Genomic DNA, 19,586 nt, shown 5'->3' with positions numbered 1-19,586 from the left:
AGCTGAAAAAGGGCACTTTGTGAAAGAAAATATCCTGGCTTCTCACTGGAAGCACAGACATGCACTGTGAGCCCCTTCTTTTTCATGTTTTTATTTATTAATTTTTTATTCATTTCAATCAACAATTATAATGAACAAAGTTCAGTGATAAATGTTTGTGTCAAGTTGTGTGAATGTATTTGTATATGCATGTGGATGTGTACTTATGTCAATGTGCTTGTGAAGAATACTGGTGTGTATGTGTGTGTGTGTGCACTATCTATGTGTGCACGTGTAAGGGTGTATGCCTGGCACACATCTCGGCTCACATATGTGCGTGTGTGTGTGCATTTCATTACAGATCAGTTTGATTTAAGGCTGTTCTTGGCTGCGCTCCACCGCTACTGCAGACGTCAGCAGCTCGGCCAGCTAGCTGAGAAGGATGGGATGAGGTGGGGGGGGTGGGGTGAGGAGAGCAGATGGAGTAAAAGAATGATGGAAAGTTAGAGGTAGGAAGGAAGGAAGGACGGAAGGAAAGAATGGAACGGTGACATGATGGAGGGGTTAGTAGGGACATGGATGGATGGATGGATGGAGAAATGAGGGAACGGAGTGAGAGCTATAGGAAGAGGGACTGAAATAGTGAGGACTGGTGGGTAGAGCTGCAGGAAGCCAAAGAGGGACAGAGAAAGAGGGTGAGAGGAAGAGTGTGTGCAGCTTTGCCAGAAGAAAATATTTTGATTATATATCTAATAGCTACAGACAAAAGAGGATAAAGAAAATATGCATCACACATGCACTGAATTAAGTCAGTGTGCTCTCAGTAATCATGCATCCTGCAGAAAACAAACTTTTGGTTGTATTTTTAAAAATCTATATGTACAGTTCCACTGTGAACTGCAAGCATTTTGCATGGATCTTAAAGGGACAGTTCACCCCCAAATCAAAAATGCATATTTCCCCTCTTACCTGTAATCTTGCTTAACCATCTAGTTTAATATGCATCATCTGAACTGCCATAAATAAAGGTTGCAATGAATTAAGGCGGTGATGATGGAAACTACTCTGATATCAGTTGACCTTGACACACCATTCAGATTCAGGTAATTAAAGGAATTGTTTAACGTGAGGAAATGTGCTTGTCAAGAGGATCAACACCACTCACCACTCACATCTGTGCAGTAAATATAGCTGGAGCCAGTTAGCTTAGCTTAGCACGAGGACTGGAAACAGGGAATAAGTAGCCTGGCTCTGTTCTATTAACACACGATATCTTGTTTGTTTAATCCCTACAAAACAAAAACAAGTGTAAAAGCAAGAAGTCGCATTTTTTTGGTTGGGTTATATGCTTGACCTTTTTGCACTATTTTTTAGATGCCATGCAACCAGTAGATGCTCCAATTAGTTAGTGTTTCCAGTCTTTACACAAAGCTAATCTAAACAGCTGCTGGCGAGGGCTTCATATTTACCATAAAGTTCATTTTTTTCTATTTTTGACACTTGTGCATATAATCTTCAAAACAAGTTTTGATTTTCATTTCAAAGTAAATAAGAGAAAACATCTAATTTCATTTCAAAGTTTCTGTTATTTTTCATTAATTATTTAATTATTATTTATTTTATTCATGAAATACTCAGGCTGTCACAGACTGGCCTTCTTTTGCACAAAACACAAGCTCCACCTCAGTTCTGAATACACACCTCACATTACAAACAACACCCATTACCTTGATAACAGCACAGCGGAGTCCCAAGTGACCGCTGCCAAACACACACACACACACACACACACACACACACACACACACACACACACACACACACACACACACACACATTCACAGAGTCTTCTAAAATGATTCAGTGATATAAGTGTCCTCCACAGCCAAACAGGTATGTGTGGGCTGACAGTTGAAAGCGCAGCACTGTAACACCATGTGACAGGTTGCGGAGTCAGAGACAGCAATGAGCCAGCTAAGTCCCCAGCAGGAAGGCAGTCTTTATTGAAGCCAATAGTTGGGCTGTCTAAGGAGAAAAGTTGGTATTAGCATAACCCTGTGGGGGTCTCTGCTACAGGTAGCTCGAGGGAAAAGGAGGGAGGAAGAAAAGAACGGTGAGGTGGAAAATCGAAGAGATGACGAGCAGAACAATAGGTTGCTGTTGCAAGGATGCAGACGACAATGATAGTGACAGAGATAATGGTGATGTCGCAGATGACAGTGATCACAGTGGTTACACAGATGACTATGATGATGTTACCGAGCATGATAATGGTCTTTTAGATCATAAAAGCAACACTGATGTCAATAGTGGCGACTGCTGAATGGCACCAAGGATGAAATCTTCAGCCAGACATCAAAGGGGATAACAAAAAAAAAAACATTTTAAACCTTTTATGAGCTTAAGGTAATGAACAACACAAAGTAATGTTCTATGCTGCTGACCTGATGCTGTAATTTGAATCCAAATGCCCACAGACCTGACACAAAGTCAATATACGAGCTTGTTCTGTAAAAATTGACCAAACACTAAGTATTTCTCTGTATTTTCAGTGTTAATTTTTAACCAGCAGCCACATGTTGGGTGTTCAGTAAAACACAGAACACAGTTCCTGGAGGGACAGGGACAATGTGCTGGACACAATGCACGCCCCAGTGCACACACAAGTTTCAGAAATGCCACCCACAAGCCTGTGTGTGTGTGTGTTTTGGCCAAACATACAATGCTAATATGGTTGGTTCACAGTAACACGGTGAAGTGACACATGAACTTCAGAGCCAGGTTACAAATGTCACAAGCCGCACACAGCTCATGACAACACTACTTGTGAAAACACACCAAAAATTCAAACCCTGTTGCAGCACATACCAGCCACAACAAGCCAAGTAGCCAACCTATAACCCATAACCTCAACACACAAAAAATCTCTTCACAGACTTACATTCTAGCTAGCTAAGTTTTACATACATACGCAACATGTTGTGTGGCATTTTCCCCCCAAAAACTATTCTGCCTTGTCCTGCCCTACTGTGCTGTGATTGGCTTTTACCACTGAGCTGTAATATGCTAGTTCTTGTTGCCTTGACCATGCCAACCATGCGGTTGCAGTCCTACTCATTACTAAGTCTATCCGTATTCACATTCCATGGTCAAAGAGTGAGTCACGACCGAAACCACAAAATTGCGGACACAAGTGGCCAAAATGGGCTTTCTTCGGAGGGTGGCTGGCAGGGATAAGGTGAGAAGTTCAGTTAATTATGCAACCTTTGCATAGAAAGGAGCTAGTTGAGGTGGTTCTGGCATCTTGTAACAATGTCACCTGGTCGCCTCCTTAGAGAGGTGTTCCAGGCACATCCAGCTGTGAAAAGGCCATGCAGCAGACTGAGGACTAGACAGAGGGATTATATCTCCGTCCTGGCCTGGGAACGTCTCAGCATCCCCAAGTCAGAGCTGGTTAATGAGGCTGGGGAAAAGAAAGTCTGGGGTCCCCTGCTGGAACTGCTACCTCCGTGACCCGACTTCGAAAAAGTGGTTGAAGATGGATGGATACATGGATGGAACGAAGTCTAAAGAAAGTTAAAAGTGACATTTAACTTCACATGGGACACAAAAGACCAGTCTCCTGGGTGAAAGTCCTGCTTCGGATCCATTCATCTCCCACAACCATCTTGCCTAACCTCTCCCAAGTGCCAGTCTACACCCACTCTCACAGCCAGTAAGAGCACAGTAGTAGTAGTAGCCAATCATAGCACAGTAGGGCAGAATGTGGCAGAACAGTCTTGGAGATAAAAAATAACCCAGAAGTTAGCACTGTGTAAATGTAGCTCTATGTCTGTGGCCTATGTCTGAACTTAGACAACAACATAGAGCCATTCCAGAGCTGTGCCGCTTCTCGCAAACACATTGCTTGGAAGTAATTCACTGACTGATGTCTAAACTGTTAAACCAGTTTCATCAGACATTAATAAGATTAATCTTTGAATAAATTCCAGTCAAGCACCCAAATTATGTTACAGACTCGTCAAGTCTAGGGGTCTTACTCGTCAGCCCTAGCCTTAAGTGTGGAGAAACAGCCGGGAGGTGGGTTAGCTTAATTAAAAAGAGTCGCAAACTCTCCAGTTCAGTCTAGGGTGGTTTTGGGTGGATCTCCAAACAAAAGAGCTGGTTTTACACAATAGTATTTGAGCTGGGAGGTGGTGAAGCTGTGGTGGGCCGTCAGCGGAGCTTTCCAAAAGCTGGCATCTCTGTAACACTCATTCAATCGCCACATACTCCGAAATACCTGAGCCTCGTCCATAATAACCATAATTAACTTTTTACCAGTCCAAATAGTTTGGGGAAAAGGAAGAAGAAAAAGGGGAACTATAACAGTCCTATCACTCCAGGCACTTGGCTTGTGGTGCTCAAAGCACCAAAAAGTTAAATTTGAATAATTCAACAGCAGTGTCTCTTTCCAGAAATCATGACCCAGTTACTCAAGATAATCCACAGACCTTATTGAGCAGTGAGTGGTGTCATATAAGAACTACTTTCTTTCTATTAGAAAGAATAGAAAGAAAGAAAGTAGTTCCTAAATCAAACTGCTCACAATAACTTCCATGGATTATTTTGAGTAACCACAACATGATTTCTGGAAAGAGACATTGCTTTTGAAAATGTGATTTTTTGGTGCTTTGAGCATCACAAGACGAGTGCCACTTAGTCCCATTATACTCAAGGGAAGACTGACATTTCTAGGGTCCAAAACTATAACTGCTGAGATGGAAATGTATTGTACATTTTTGATTTGGGGATGAACTGTCCCTTTAACTTGTGATTGCAATTCAAACAGACTGTAATTTTCATATGTCTGGTCCCTAAACTGAATCACTTCCGACACTGTAATATAGCTTGGGCTTCTCTCCGTCCTCTCACTTTCAGACTGGACTTGAGGATGTAAATGCTGTTGTCAAGTGAGAGATGAAAATATAATGTTGTCCCTAAGCCATAAGCTGTTGGCTTCTTCCTCCCACCCTGCAATTGAAGCTCCAGTCACATTCATGGTGGCTTGACAGCCACACACAATAGACATGGTAATAGTTGGGTACATACAGATGCACACACACACACACACGCACTCACAAAATAGGAACGTATACAGACTTTCACTGAGACCACAGGCTTTCAGTGAACCACAACATAAAGATCATCATTTAGACTCTGCCTTCCCCTCCACAGGAAACTGCAGACACTGATTATATGCTATTTGTTTGTCTATGTACTTTGTGTCTGCATGAGACCAGAGAAGAATTCATATATGAAATTTCTGAGGTTAACAAATGAAAATATGTTTGATTTTTCTCCTTGTTCTCCGTCAATTCCCATATCATCTGAACTATATTTAAAGGAGCACTCCAGCAGTTCAGCTGCACCTCCATGAAGTTAAGAGACATGCAAGAGATAAAAAAAGGTTAACATCAAGGAAGCCTGACTTTTACAACCGAGTATGGGTCAAGCTCTGAAAAAGATGAATCCTGCACTTCCCATAATGCAACTGGACAGCATCCTAAATTTAGCCTGACTCACAGGAAGTAGGCTGTCAGTATGAGCTTGCCATTGGCCAACCATTTTAGACATAATTCTCCTCCCCTTACGTAATCTGCATGCTACTCTTTTCAAAGTCCCTGTTGTTACGTGAAATAATTACAGCCTCCAAGCTAGCCTCACATAGCAAGATCTTTTTTTTAGCGTTGAAATAAAAAAATGAAATAAAATGATAAATACCTTTTTAACCGTTTTAGATGACCCTGTCACATTGTACACCTATGTAGCACATTCCAATGCCAAAAACAAAAATCAAAAATTCAATTTTTTTGTAGCCTATTTTTATTTCAAAATCATTACAGAGCTGTTCATTTTTTTCTTCTATAAAATAAAGTATGATGCATGCTTACATAAGCTAGAACTAACCAGTTTCAATCAATAATACCTTGACATCCACCTGTCAATCAATCTTCAACTTTTAGTGGTGCAGAGCTAAGGCAGATTCATTAGCTTGTTAGCAACGCTATGGTACCTCGACATGTCTTCGGAGATATTCACCACCTCAGACCCGGTTCTGCTTCACCAAAATACCATAGACATATGGGCCCACTGGCTAGAATGTTTTTGGGATTATGCGTGAGGGATTTTACAGTGAACAGCTCCAGCATAACGTCAGCTGGAGCCAGTCCTCAATGACTGTTACTCTAAAAAAAGCACAAGTTTCTAACTTGTCCAAAAGTCCAACATAATAACTATATTCACTGATTTGGGTGAAACTGGATTATATTTTATGAATAAAATGCTCTCTGGGTTTCCCTGGCTGCTCAGCTTCAGCTGAGAGTTTCTGCTAACGTAGCTGCCATTGGCGGGCAACCAAACCGCGCCCAGCAGCCTCCCAGTGAACACAACTGGACTGGGACTGAACACAGCCTCTAAGAATACAGCACTGAGGTCATTTACCCAGTTGCCTGATGCTTTCCTGGGCACCCTGATGGCTTTACTTGTCGCTTAAGTAGTTTCCCGCTAACTGCTGTTAGCCAGGAGCCCCGACAAGCGTAGGTGGGTACGCATAATTCACATGGACTTTAACTCTGGTAGCAGCATGCGCCACTGATACTGACTTAACTAATGTGCGATCCGGTCCACCTCATGTGAGCTTTTGTGATATTGGTTCTACATACAGCCACAGCTAGAGATAGGTCTGTCTATCTGAGACCTTTAATTAGAACCTACCCGCCTGGTAAATGTCTTTAATATGGCCTTTAAAGAGCCATGTTGGACTTGATGAATCTCCTCCCAGAGCCTCAGAGGACTAATATGTAGTACTCCCCTGAGTCCTCTGATTGAAGATCAGGGGATTTGGGCAGTTTTTTAAAGTGTTGTCACCACAGAGCTCTAGTGTCCAATGTTGAATCCTTGCAGTCTGATCAATTCCTCATAAGAAAGTGTTTTCATGAGCACAAAATAAAATGATTTTGTAAGCAGTCCTGTTTACATCACTGTATTAATGTTTATTACTGGTCCTCCTGTTGTGCTGAAGCAACATGAGTATTTTATTAAGTACATGTTAAGCCCTCTGTTTATGTCCCAAAAGATGATGAATCAAAGCATGACCTGCTTTGACCTGAGAAACATGCTGAGTCCTCCACAAGGGAGCGAGTCCTCTTCCATGGAGGTGGCCATGTTGCACCACCATGCTTCTACAGTGGCCTAGAATAGACAAGCAAAACAAAGGCTTATGATACAGCCTTCCACATTTTGCATGAGTTTTGTAGCCCCATAGGTTCTCGTACATGTTTGTAATCTCCAAGCTTACTATGCCACCATATCCCACACACTCCTCCTTTATTGGAATTTCAGAGCATGTGCAGAAAGAAATGTGCTTAAAATACAGTCCTTGTAAAGCCTTTGTGTATTTACTTGAGAAATTTTGACACTGATTAGTTATTTATTTCTGTTCTGATCATTAGTGAAACAAAAGGCTTCATGTAAACACAGCTAATGAGGCAAACTGTGTTTTTGTTCACAAATCTCTCTGGTCCAATTAGATGTAGCAGCCTATGCAGGGGTTCTTCAGTTCATATTACTCTTTAATGTCTACCTTTTCAACCAGGAATTAGCGAGAAACTATTAGGCCTACAGCTATTTGCCATGTGATTCTGTGGTTAGAAAGCCCTGAAATATATGTTTAAAAACAAGTTTGAGTTGATGTCTTACAGACTTAACAAAATGTAGGGAGCAGTCATTTATTATTTATTTTCCATTCTTTTTTGTAAGTTGCTAGAAGTTATTTTAATGCTATTGAAAATACAAATTTCTAGATCATAATTCTTATTTAGCTTTGACTTTTATGGGCTACAGAGATGACATGTTATGGTTAAGACACATCTGAGAGCAATATTATTTCACAAAATTGCCGCAAAATAGAAAGTTTACCAGTGTTTGAGCAACATTCCCGCCTTTTTTTAAACCAGGAAGTGAGACAAGCATCCTTAGGGTACAGCTAACCTTTTCTATGCCTGACTAAATCCTGTTTTGGTAAAAATCTGACCGATTTAATGGAAATCTGAGACACAACTCAAAACAGAGGTGATTTTAATAACACATTTTGATGCCAATGTTATCAGTAGGTATTGTTATTTGTAGATTTTGAAGGCTTTCAGCACATTTTTAAATTGTTTGAAGTTGTGAACTCTTGTCTGGGGCAAGGCCGTTTTCTGGCATGAAGCAAGTATAGAAATTTAAGAAAATCATTTCATAATTTACATGTATTTTTCACCAGAAAATTGTAATTAGAGTGTTGGTATTAGTCATTTTTACTTCTTTTTTTTCGTTAGGTGATTATTAGACCCAATTCTCAAGAATGGGTTAATCCTAATATTAGGTGGAGACATAGCTATATGAGTACCAGACAAGAGACACATTATACCATAAACCACTGCTATGCAGCTCCTGTTCCTCTAATAGAAGCTGTACAGATTGCTGCTGTCACATGCTTGAAACCCAGCTGGAGCCATTTCTTTCCCATCAGTATGTGATATCTCAGTGACTGGCTGATATTTAAAGTTGACATCTGATGAAGCTGTTGACACATTCAGCTATTACACAGCAGGAGACTGAAACTTTTCCAGTATAAGTTTTGTGTTGTTGGGAATGTAATCATGTGAGCCATTATTATAGGCAAAACATTTATTGCACTGTGAAATCAATCTTTTATATTGTTTCCTCAGTTGTAGTGACAATAGTGTTGTAGATAGAGAACAAAGTAGAATAAAGGTTAAATACCTGAAGGTGCCTTTGGTAATCTATGTTGATTTTCAGCATTACGTCAGATGCTAGTTAGCGCAAACAGCAAAGGTTGTCATGGGAATCTCTGGCCAAACGTTATCTATGTCAGGCTTCCTGATAAAATGCAGATCTATTTGGTGTAATGATGTTTGAGAGCCTTGGTCCCTCGCTCGCAAATGGATATTGATTCGAGTCAATATTCAGTTAGAGAGGTTGACTCTGAGAATATAAATCTTGATTATAGATGCTGTTGTGGCCAAGTGGCTAAGGCACTAGACTCGCAGTTCTCTGGGGTTCCTCTTTTCTGGTTCAGACTGTGACGACAAAGACAGGTTGTTGTTTTTCAGATGTTTGGGCTGAGGACAGGAATGTCACCTGCTGCTTTACCCTTGTGAATATATTTGCCATATTTTCTATTGGCCAGGTTTGACTTCTTTGTGTCTTTTTTAGAAAAAATACTCAAACCTGTTGAGAGTTGCTCAGGAAGTAGTGTCATCTTGGTATGTAGGTGCTGTTCAATACTGAGTAATGTGCTGTATGACTGTCCTGTGTACGTTAGCCTTCAGTGTGTGTTTTGCAACTCGTTCTCATCCCAGGTTGTCAAATACTTACGTAGCTGTCACACCCCTTGGTGTCTGATGCATAAGTTACCCTTTAGCAACAAACAGTTGCAATTTTGTTGGATTAGGCAACAACCTTTCAAGACCAAGAATGAAGTGTATTGAGACTGAGACAAGACCAAGACTTTGAGTGGTTGAGAACAGGTCAAAACCAAGTGCGGGAGCAGTACCACAGCATGTAGCTTTATATCAGAGCTGACATTAGCTAATGTTGATGTAGTGTATCAGTTAGGGATTAATATTTGTCCTAAAAAATGAAGCTTTTTCTATCCCGGAAAAAGAAGCCAATTTTCCCAGGAATCCCGGGAAATAACTTCAGCTAAGCCCTGGTCATTTCAAGCAACACTAAAAGCAACAAGAATTACCTATACATATGTCCCTGACCTGACCTTTTTTGTGTATAATTTTGATCATTATTAAGGCAGAAGAACACAATTTATGTCCATCAATTTTAGAATTAATATAAGCTTTGCATCCAGCTTGAACTTTGTTATATCTGCTGCTCGACTGCGACTTCCAGAATTAAGAAAAATGCCAAGTTTATTGTCTGTGATTTGTCTTCTGAGAATAACAACCTCATGGAAGTGATATTTTGCGAGCCGAGGCTACGAGTGCGACTGCAACAGATGAATTCAGCGAGCCAACAGTACTAACTACAGTACTGGCGCAATCACAAGAAGTCAGCCTGCAACAGATTGAATCTGATGGGACAAAGGGTGTTACCGTACTACCTACACTAGAGGTGCAATCCCACAAGGTCAGACTCGGAGCATACATGTGCTTTTTAAACATACCGCTTTGTGTTAATTAATAGGCTGTGTTGTGTTATACCAGCGCACATCACGCACATACGTATCTGCTGCATGGTTTATGACAGTAAACTGTCCAACATTTTTCTGAATACATTTTAATATGTTCTGTGTTTATAAAAGATAAATAAATAAAACATTTTTTTTTCCCATTTCCCGTCATTGTATTTCCCAGAAAACAGGAAATGGTCTTGATTAGATTTCCAGCGAATCCCGTTTCCCAGGATTAAATCCTAGTACCTGTCTACATCTGCTACATAGCTTTATGTGTTCGACCAGTCAACTGGTTGAGAGCAGGCATAAGTTCATCCGACCAAGATTTTCTCTGGTTGACTGCAGTCCTACAATAGAGGTGTTGGTTTGAAAGTGTCAAAGCATATGAAAGCCACAACTTGGCTTCCCGATGTGGCTTGACTGCGCTGCTCAACCCTTAATCTGTCTTTCCACTCCTTCCCACTAACAGTATGTTCATCCATATAGGACTGAAATAGACGTACCAGCCAAACTATACTAAGAGGACATCTGATGCTGCACGCTAAGAATAAGGACATGAGTCAACAGCTCTGTTCCTAATGTGAGGGGACAGACACCTAACTGGGCCACATTTCACTGGAGACCAGATAGAAGTTGGTCACAGGCACCTGTGTTTTTTCTTCTCGTGCTTTTTTAATTTCGCTTATTTTTATTTACTTGTTTTCCTGTACATAAACTTGTAATGAGGATTAAGTCACAAGGACATGGAAATGCATCCGTCTCCATAACACCTTATTTGTTGTAACTTGTAATATGAGTTGTCACCTTATCTCCTCTTTCTAAAGCCATCTGTAAAAACCTGAGCTGTGTTTCCTGCTGATCTTTCTGTGTCTGGAGCAGATTTCTCGAGGCCATTTGCGCACAACATTCTCCTAAAAAGCAGGTCAGGCTCATCGGAGACCATCCACACACCCTGAAGACACACACTGGAGTCACGCCACACCCACCCTTCTCGCAGCTCCTCTCCTCAGTTCAGGTCTCCTTTTCCAGCTACTGACAGGTCAGCAGAGCGTATGCTCCACCAAAGATAGTAACACACAAATCACCGGCTATCTTATTGTCAGAGAGGCTGAAACACTGGCCTGGGGTATAAAAAGACACAGGACAGGGTTTGGCTTGCTCCCGATTTTTCTAATACACAGTGAACAGGCGGACAAAGGTGCAGACACACACACAGGAATGCTCTTTAACACACAAACACCCACAAAACCCACAGACATACAAACACTCAAACAGCTTTTTCCCTAGTGCACTGTGTCTTTCTTTCTCTTTCTTTTGTCTGTGTACTTCCTCTTAGCCAGTCTCCCTCTCTCTATCCTATTATCACTCTCTCCCACACACACACACACGCACCACTTGTTGTGTGTGTCCTTTTGCACTACTTTTACTTTTTTTCTGTCGTTCCTCTGTGGTCAGGATACTTTGTGAGTTAAGGTCTGAGAGAAATCCAAGGGCATAAATGTAAGCAGACAGTTTGTCCTCAGAGGTTGGATGTGGGCTGTTGGACATAATCAGCCTTACACCCTCACACACACACATATAGTGGAAAGGGCAATAACACGCACTGGGTCCCTGTGCATGTGAAAGTCTGTGTATGTGTGCAGGTTTTTTTTTGTGTTTCAGTTGTTGTTGTGTGAGTCAGCTCTCATGCATGATCTCATCTGTCTTTCTCACATGTCGGACATATCTGTTTTTGGACAGTGACTGTGTATCATGTTATAGTGGGATCAAACGTACAGAGCCCATTGCTGGATCAGTTTGACACACTCAATGTGTAGTGCTTTATGCTTTAAAGTTAGATTTTTCTTTCATTGCCGTCGACTTCCTGGGTTCAGTCAAAGCAGATTTGCCTGAGCAGATGATCATCAGAAAGGCCTCTGTCACTGTCTAAGAGTGGCAGATTTCTTCATGGACTGGTATAGCATGCGTGTAGGCCTTTCCTTACAGTTTAGAATTATGACAACACTATAATTAAATGAGCAAATGTGAACTGCAGTAAGATTAACAAATCAAGAAACATGAACCGATCAACTGAAGGACATTTTTATATCTTTACTATAAAGAGTTTAAAACAGTGTAAAACAGATTCTTTCAGATTTTTATTGTAACTTCTGATTGTCCAGTTTTCCCCTGCTACAGGTGGGTGGTGGGATTTAGTTCATAAATCTTAGTTTGGTTAAGAAATTTAAATAAAAAAGTGAAAGAGATGAAAACTGCAACATAAAGATGTAGAAATATATTTCACGATCAATTATATGCCAATGTTAAATTAGTTTGATGCTTGGAAGGCACAACAATGTCATTGCTGATGAATATTAGCTTAAAAAATACAATATTTGCCTGATTTAATGTGACTTCTGATATACACACCCAGGTCTTGTATTCTATCTGAATACAGATTTTGAAATAGATATTATGTGGGCTGAAAGATAAAGATGCAGATGACGTTTAACTCACAATTGTGGTGACGAAAGAGAAAACAGTTGCCCCTGTCATAACTGTCAGGAGTTGCAAAATTCCAACCAGTCTCATCTAAAGCTGTCCAATACCGACGCTGCTTTGGCACAACCCTCAGCGTGGTTAATGTTATGAAACAGTGGCAGTCTGGTTAGGTTTGGGCACAAGAAAAGATCATGATGGATCATGGATCCTGGTTAGGTTTCGAGACAAACACAAACCCCGGCCTCCTGAGTGAAAGTCATGTGTTTGTTTGACCCATCCAAACTCCTCCACACACTGACTTTGTTGCTCTCTATACCACTATGTCACCTGATGCGGATGGGGTCACATTGAAGTTAATTGAAAGCCCTGTGCGTCCCATACAGTTCTCATACTTCTGTACGAGACACTGAGGGGTGGGACGAAGTGTCTGTATTTGACAACCTGGGAATGAGAACGGGCTGAAAATCCAGTCCGTGCGTATGAACCATTGTGCAGCCGTTTGGCATCTGATAGGCCTTCAGAAGCATTCATCTGTCACTCCAACTGGACTTCCTGGATCCTGTCTCATTGTCTCACCGGTACCTTAACCGTCACGCCTGGACCAACACAGTACCCTGCACTATCTGTTAACTGTATCACATTAGCTAGTTGTTATAACAAAGACATTGTCGTCAAGTTGCATTAAAATTGACCGAATGACACCTGACTGAATGCCAGCAGTCATAAACATTCATAAAGACTCCTTCATGTTCATGATACATGTAATAACATGGTTATGATAGTGTAATGACAGTTTTATGCACACCCTGTCGAACAAAGTGTTATCATTTAGACATATGTTCAGGGTAGTTCTGTGATCTATTCGTATGTTGTCGCTCTAAATGCCTTCCAAAATAGTCTTAAAATTAATTAATAAACTGGAAAAAGAGGCGACTTTCCCGCCATGGTATGGGGACAAATCAGATTACTGACCAGCTGCATCTAAATGTGATCACATGATCTACAGCTTGTGGCCTTAATTTCTCCCAATAACCTTGTTTTTCTTGTAAATGTAGTCGGTGACTCAATGATATTGCACCTGCCACGACATCAATCTTTTCACCATGCTACTCCCATCAGATTTCGGGAACACATATTTCACCACCTCCCCCGCTCGGTCACTATTCACTCCGTGCCCTCTGTCATGAGCCTCTCCTCTTTCTTGCCGTCTGTGTGTGTTTGTGTGTGTGTGTGTGTGTGTGTGTGTGTGTGTGTGTGTGTGTGTGTGTGTGTGTGTATCTCTATCTCAAATGACATGCTGTGCCAAGTGTAAGTGATTCAGCTGACTCACAAGCAGTGTGGGCTGCCAGCTACCACCCTCCTCACTCCAACACACACACACACACACACTCTAACACAGAGGTAGAATACAGAACAAGGCAGAGAAAAAGAAGAGCGGTGAAAAAGAGAGCTGAAAGGATGGGGGGGAAACATCGCTGTTACAACTACATATAGATTCCTAATTTAGACCAACAATCACTCAGTATGAAACAAGTCAAAGGACTGATATAAATATACAATACACTCAAGAACTTGCCTAAAGTCTTTCGCTTTCGTCTCTCTATGCATCTGTTTTTCAAATGAAAAAAAAACTGCAGTCTGGCAGAAGTGGATACAAATTAATAATTTGCTCCCCAGAGAGCACCACACTGAGTCACTCCTTCAATTACAACTGGTAGAAAGTAAACACAGGAGCACATAAAGGTAGGCAGAGAGCTCCCCTGGGGTAAGCCACCGCCCCCTTGTACACAAAGACACACATAAGAGTAACGAGAATACACACACACACACAAAAGAGCACACATCCTATCCTTGTACTCATTCGATATCAGAGAGACCCACTTCTGCCATTGAGAAACAGGGTCACCTTATGAGTTTTACCTCCTGTACTCCAGCAATTAAAACAGTTGTTGTTAAGCAAAACTTTTTGTCACATTTTATTTTACAGTACACTAATAAGACGTAACAAGCCATAGTTTGTTTCAAATTAGACAAAAATGAGAGAGAATATGCTCTTTATTAGACAGTATTAGACCCTTTATTACAGCCCTAATTAGGGACACATGACAACAGAACAGAACTGTAAACTAAAGTGTATTATTTCCCAATGTGAGATACTTATTAGACTTTCTTAGAGGGCAAACTGGGACACATTACAAAAGACCTGTACTGTAAACTAAACTGATATCACATATCTGCCACTTAAAACACACCTTCTTTGGCTGGTCCCATACAATTGGCAGATTAGCCAAGACCGGCCGATGCCTACTTCTTTGATCAAATCAGCAGATATGTAATTTCAGTTTAGTTTACAGTACAGTTATGTTGTAATGTGTCTCACAGTTGCCCTCTTAGAAAGTCTAATAAGGGTCAGAGGGGAATAACTTTAGTTTACAGTGTAGTTCTGTGTCCCCAATTATCCTTGAACAAAGTCAAATGAGGTTCAAACAGTGGGAAATAATACACAGTTTACAGTAGAGTTCTGTTGTAATTTGTCCCAAATTACCCTCAAAGAAAATTTAATAAGGGTCAAACTATGGGAAATAATATACTTCAGTTTAGAGGACAGTGATGTCATAATGTGTACCTAATCATCCTCTCATAACACCAAATAAGGGTCCAACTATGGGAAATAAAACACTTTAGTTTACAGTACAGTTCTGTTGTAATGTGTCCTCAATTATCCTCTAATAAAGTCAAATACGGGTCTAAAAAGGGTCTAATATTCTCTAAAGAACATTATTTCTATTTTTTGTGCAATTTATATTTTATTATATTTTGCTTGCCGGTCTTATTAGTGTACTCTTGTTATGTCTTATTAGTGTACTCTAAAATAAAGTGTGGTCCAACATTTTTTTTGTTGTTGTTTTTTTATATTTATATGAGAGGTGATGTCCTGTTTAATGGCTCAAATAGTTCTATCTCTGGCTGCTTTTCAGTGTGTAATTAGTGGTTATAAAGGCTGTAGTACCATGTATAATATGCGGTCCTGTGATGAAGACGTACCAGGGAAAATGAATGGTGTGCATGCTGTATTTAGCTAATGCCCTAGCATCAAGTACAGATCGAGCCATGGGACACTGGTCGCTAGGCCTCATTAGCTCCAAGGGACAAGGTTGTCACCCTAACAACACACGCGTGCACACGTACACTCCACGTGACTTGACCACATGTGCACATGTGTGTATATGTGTGTGTGATATTGAAGGTGGACATTAATCATCTCTATCGTGCAGAAGCGGTCATTTAGTCTGAGGTGACCCAAGGTTATCTGTGCTGTGGTAGGCCAAATTCAGCATCACACCGGAACACACACACACACACGCACACACATTATCTTGTCCCACTGTTATGACACCTGCAAAACTGGCTTTAATTTCATTTATAATGTATAGATGATATCAGTCAGGGTCAAGTCATTCTGTAATAGTCATCATTAACATGGTTTGACCCCATGAAGCATAATATTATTATGTGACACACAGCACAATCTCACATACATGTACATTCAGGTTCTGTTCTAAAGTCTTGTTAGAGGTCACATTATTTTACAGTACACTGATAAGATGTAACAAGCCACACTGTCTATCAAATTAGATGAAAACTAGAAATATACTCTTTATTAGACAATATTAGAGCCTTGGTTAGACCCTTGTTAGACGTTATTAGAAGTCAATTAGGGACACATTACAACAGAACTGTATTGTAAACTAAAGTAAAATCACCAATCAGCCATTTATAAACATGTAAAACCAGTTTTAAACAAATTTTAGTTTACAGTACAGTTCTATATGTCTGTAATTACCCTGTAATAACATAATACAGTCTAATAAGAAACATTATTAAGTATTATTTCTAGTTTTTAGCTAATTTGATAGAAAGTACAGCTTGTTATGTCTTATTAATGTACTGTTAGGTGTTTGGTGTCTCATTAGGGTATAGTTGTGTTTGTTTACTGACTAATAAGATCATATTACTTCTATTCTAATTTAATACAAAATATAACTTGTTATGTCTTATTACTGCACTGTAAAATAAAGTCCAGTCAACATACCTTTGGTGAAATAATGAGTCTGAAAATACATTCATGTTTTGTGTTCATAGATTAAACTGTATATCATTTTACATGCATCTCTTTAGATCTCATATTTGATTTTTTTACATTTCTTTCTGAATTCTAGCTAGACAGGAGCAGATGGAATTATATAGTTAGAAGAAAATCTCATTTTAATCTCATATATTTTAGATGTTTCTGAACTCTATATGCAAATAAGGCTACAAATTGCCAACTCCATGCACTTAACTATCCAGCTCAGCAAGACAAACTCAGACAACCCACAAACTAGCTTACCATCACACCCATACCAGCCCTAAATTTCACCACCCCTGATCCACCCAAACCTCCACCACTCCCCGGCCCCAAACGCCCACCCCACCCTCTCGGTTTATAATCAGAGTTGCCGAGCTAAGCAGAGTGAAAGCACAGGAAAGACAGTGGGGGCCGGTGCTCGACCCCCATTCAGCGCAGTCGGAGGGCCAGCCCGGGCCCCGAAAGCTCAGATTACATCCCACATAATGAGAGGCCTGGCTCAGCAGGCTCTGCCTCTCTTTCTCTCCCTCTCTCTCCCTCACACACACATACAGACAGACCCACTGCCGCATTATTGCTGAAGTCCTGTTCTGTTCTGTTCTTCTCTCTGGTTACTACACTGACATTTGCCAGCACAGCTGCTTTACATGTCGCTGTATGGCCAAGGGAAATGGACACAAACCTGGTGTTTGTGTTTTTGATAGTGTGATGATCTGGCACTTAGTACTAAGGCTACATCCACACGATTACATTTTTGTTTTACAAGAATTTTTGCCACGTTTCCACCTTGCGCCCACACTACTCCAGTGTTTTAGAACACCTAAAACGGAAATGCTGCTGGCTCTGTTTCAGTTTTAAATCTCCAGGGTTGCCTTTCAGTCTGGACATGCAGAAACTTTTGGAAATGATGTTCTGACTGGGTCTTATCATTCACGACCCGCCGTCCCCATGATTTGTCACATCGCAGCCCGTACAGATGCTGTGAGTCTGGCTCTTCCTGGATCGCTTCAGTTTTAACTTTTAGTTTTTAGTTTATGTCTCTGGATGTCTCATTTGTCACTGATCTTTGTCTTGATTGCCACATACTGGACTTTGCTGTCACATTACCCTTCATCGTCATCAGCGTCATCCATGACCAACAATCGATCTGCAGTTCAGCATTACTCTTGGACTTAACTGGTCTGATTTCAGCTGTTTTGGGCTTCTGTGTAAACACCACAACACAGATAACTGAACTATAGGCTACTTACAAAGTTAGCATGCTTGTTGAGTGACAAGGTGAGACCAGTGTTTGAAAGGTTGCTACTATAAGTTAGCTGCTAGCTTTGGTTAGCCAGCTCTTAGTGTGTTCTGCCACTATTTTTAGACATAAACGGGCATTGAAAATACAGTGATGGAAGGGAGATACAAAACTACAACACCATTGTCAGTATTTTAAAAATGTTATCCAAGATGATAATGTGAAGAGCAGTCACGTGTCCCTGCCTTGTCATTTCTGCTCCATGGATGTATTATAGAGAACTGAGCCTCAATTCTTTCCTATGAGAGCTGCTCAGTGGTGCATGAAGCCAACTTCCACGTCGGAGATTCCACATATGATACCATATTGTGTTGCCCATCGAGCAAGCACAGTAGAGACTTCCTCCAGCCAAGTGGCTAACTTATGGTTAGCTTAAGTGGGAAAAATGATTTAACTGTGTGGCTCTTGAAGACTTTCAAAATGCTATTGGACGGAACTACCTGAGTCCTGATACTGAAACAAGTAATGTCACAGGGGTTGTGATGCTCAAAAAAATGCATCTGCTGTTTTACAGCTGCTTCTCTTACAATGTATGTCTATGGGGAGAAAGTATTTTTAGGCCATAGATAATTACGTGGCATTGTCATTACACTGTTTGGCCACTATGTCAAATTGGCTTCAAAGCCCAGCACCCTTCCTGAGGGCTTGTTTGAGGTTTTCATTTTTATCAGACAGCTTCCTGTCTACACCAACATATGCATGCCGAGTATACGTGAATGGTCATGTTATCGGCGTTCTCAGGCATGTTAGTATGGAAGGACTTTATTCCTGAAACAGCACTAAACTGCCTGTCTTGACAGAGATGGAAAACAGTGGTGTGGACATAACTAAAGGCCATGTCCACACCAGTGGATGAACTGGAAAAAGCATCTTCTGCTTTCATTTTTAATTTCTAGAGGAAACCCTATATGCTCTGTGCTTCAATAACAGTCGACACATCTTAAGTTAACTAATGTTAGCAAAATGCTAGCGAATTAGCCAGTCAACAATTCATGTAGATTAGCTAGCTAGTTAGTATTTTGCTGACACTAGCTATTGGATATAACTACCGAGCTAATGATTAATGTAAGATGCAAATTAGCCAGCAAGTTAGCTAGTGTCTTCCTAACATTTGCTAACTTATATGTAATTTTTACAGTTTCCTAAGTAACATCTTATAACCATCTACAAAAATGTGATTTTCTAAGGAAACAGGAAAGAATGTTGGCCAAGTTTTTTTTGGGGGGGGGCTTAAGAAGGGTCAAAAAAGGGGATTATCAGTCAGTAGGATTCTGTAAAAGTCTGTACAAAATTTCATTGCAATGAATCTGATAGTTGTCTAGATAGAAAAGACTACGGATGAGGTCATGCTGCATGATTATTTGTTGAGTTTGTTTTATATATCAGAAACTCTTTCATGAGTTCACACAACACACAGTGACACAACAATAAAACGCAAAGATGCAATGAAACGTGATGTGAAT

The sequence above is a fragment of the Lutjanus erythropterus genome, chromosome 19, assembly GCF_056507025.1.
Source record: "Lutjanus erythropterus isolate fLutEry1 chromosome 19, fLutEry1.hap2, whole genome shotgun sequence".
NCBI lineage: Eukaryota > Metazoa > Chordata > Actinopteri > Lutjaniformes > Lutjanidae > Lutjanus > Lutjanus erythropterus.
Note: the sequence above shows the minus strand (reverse complement) of the source record.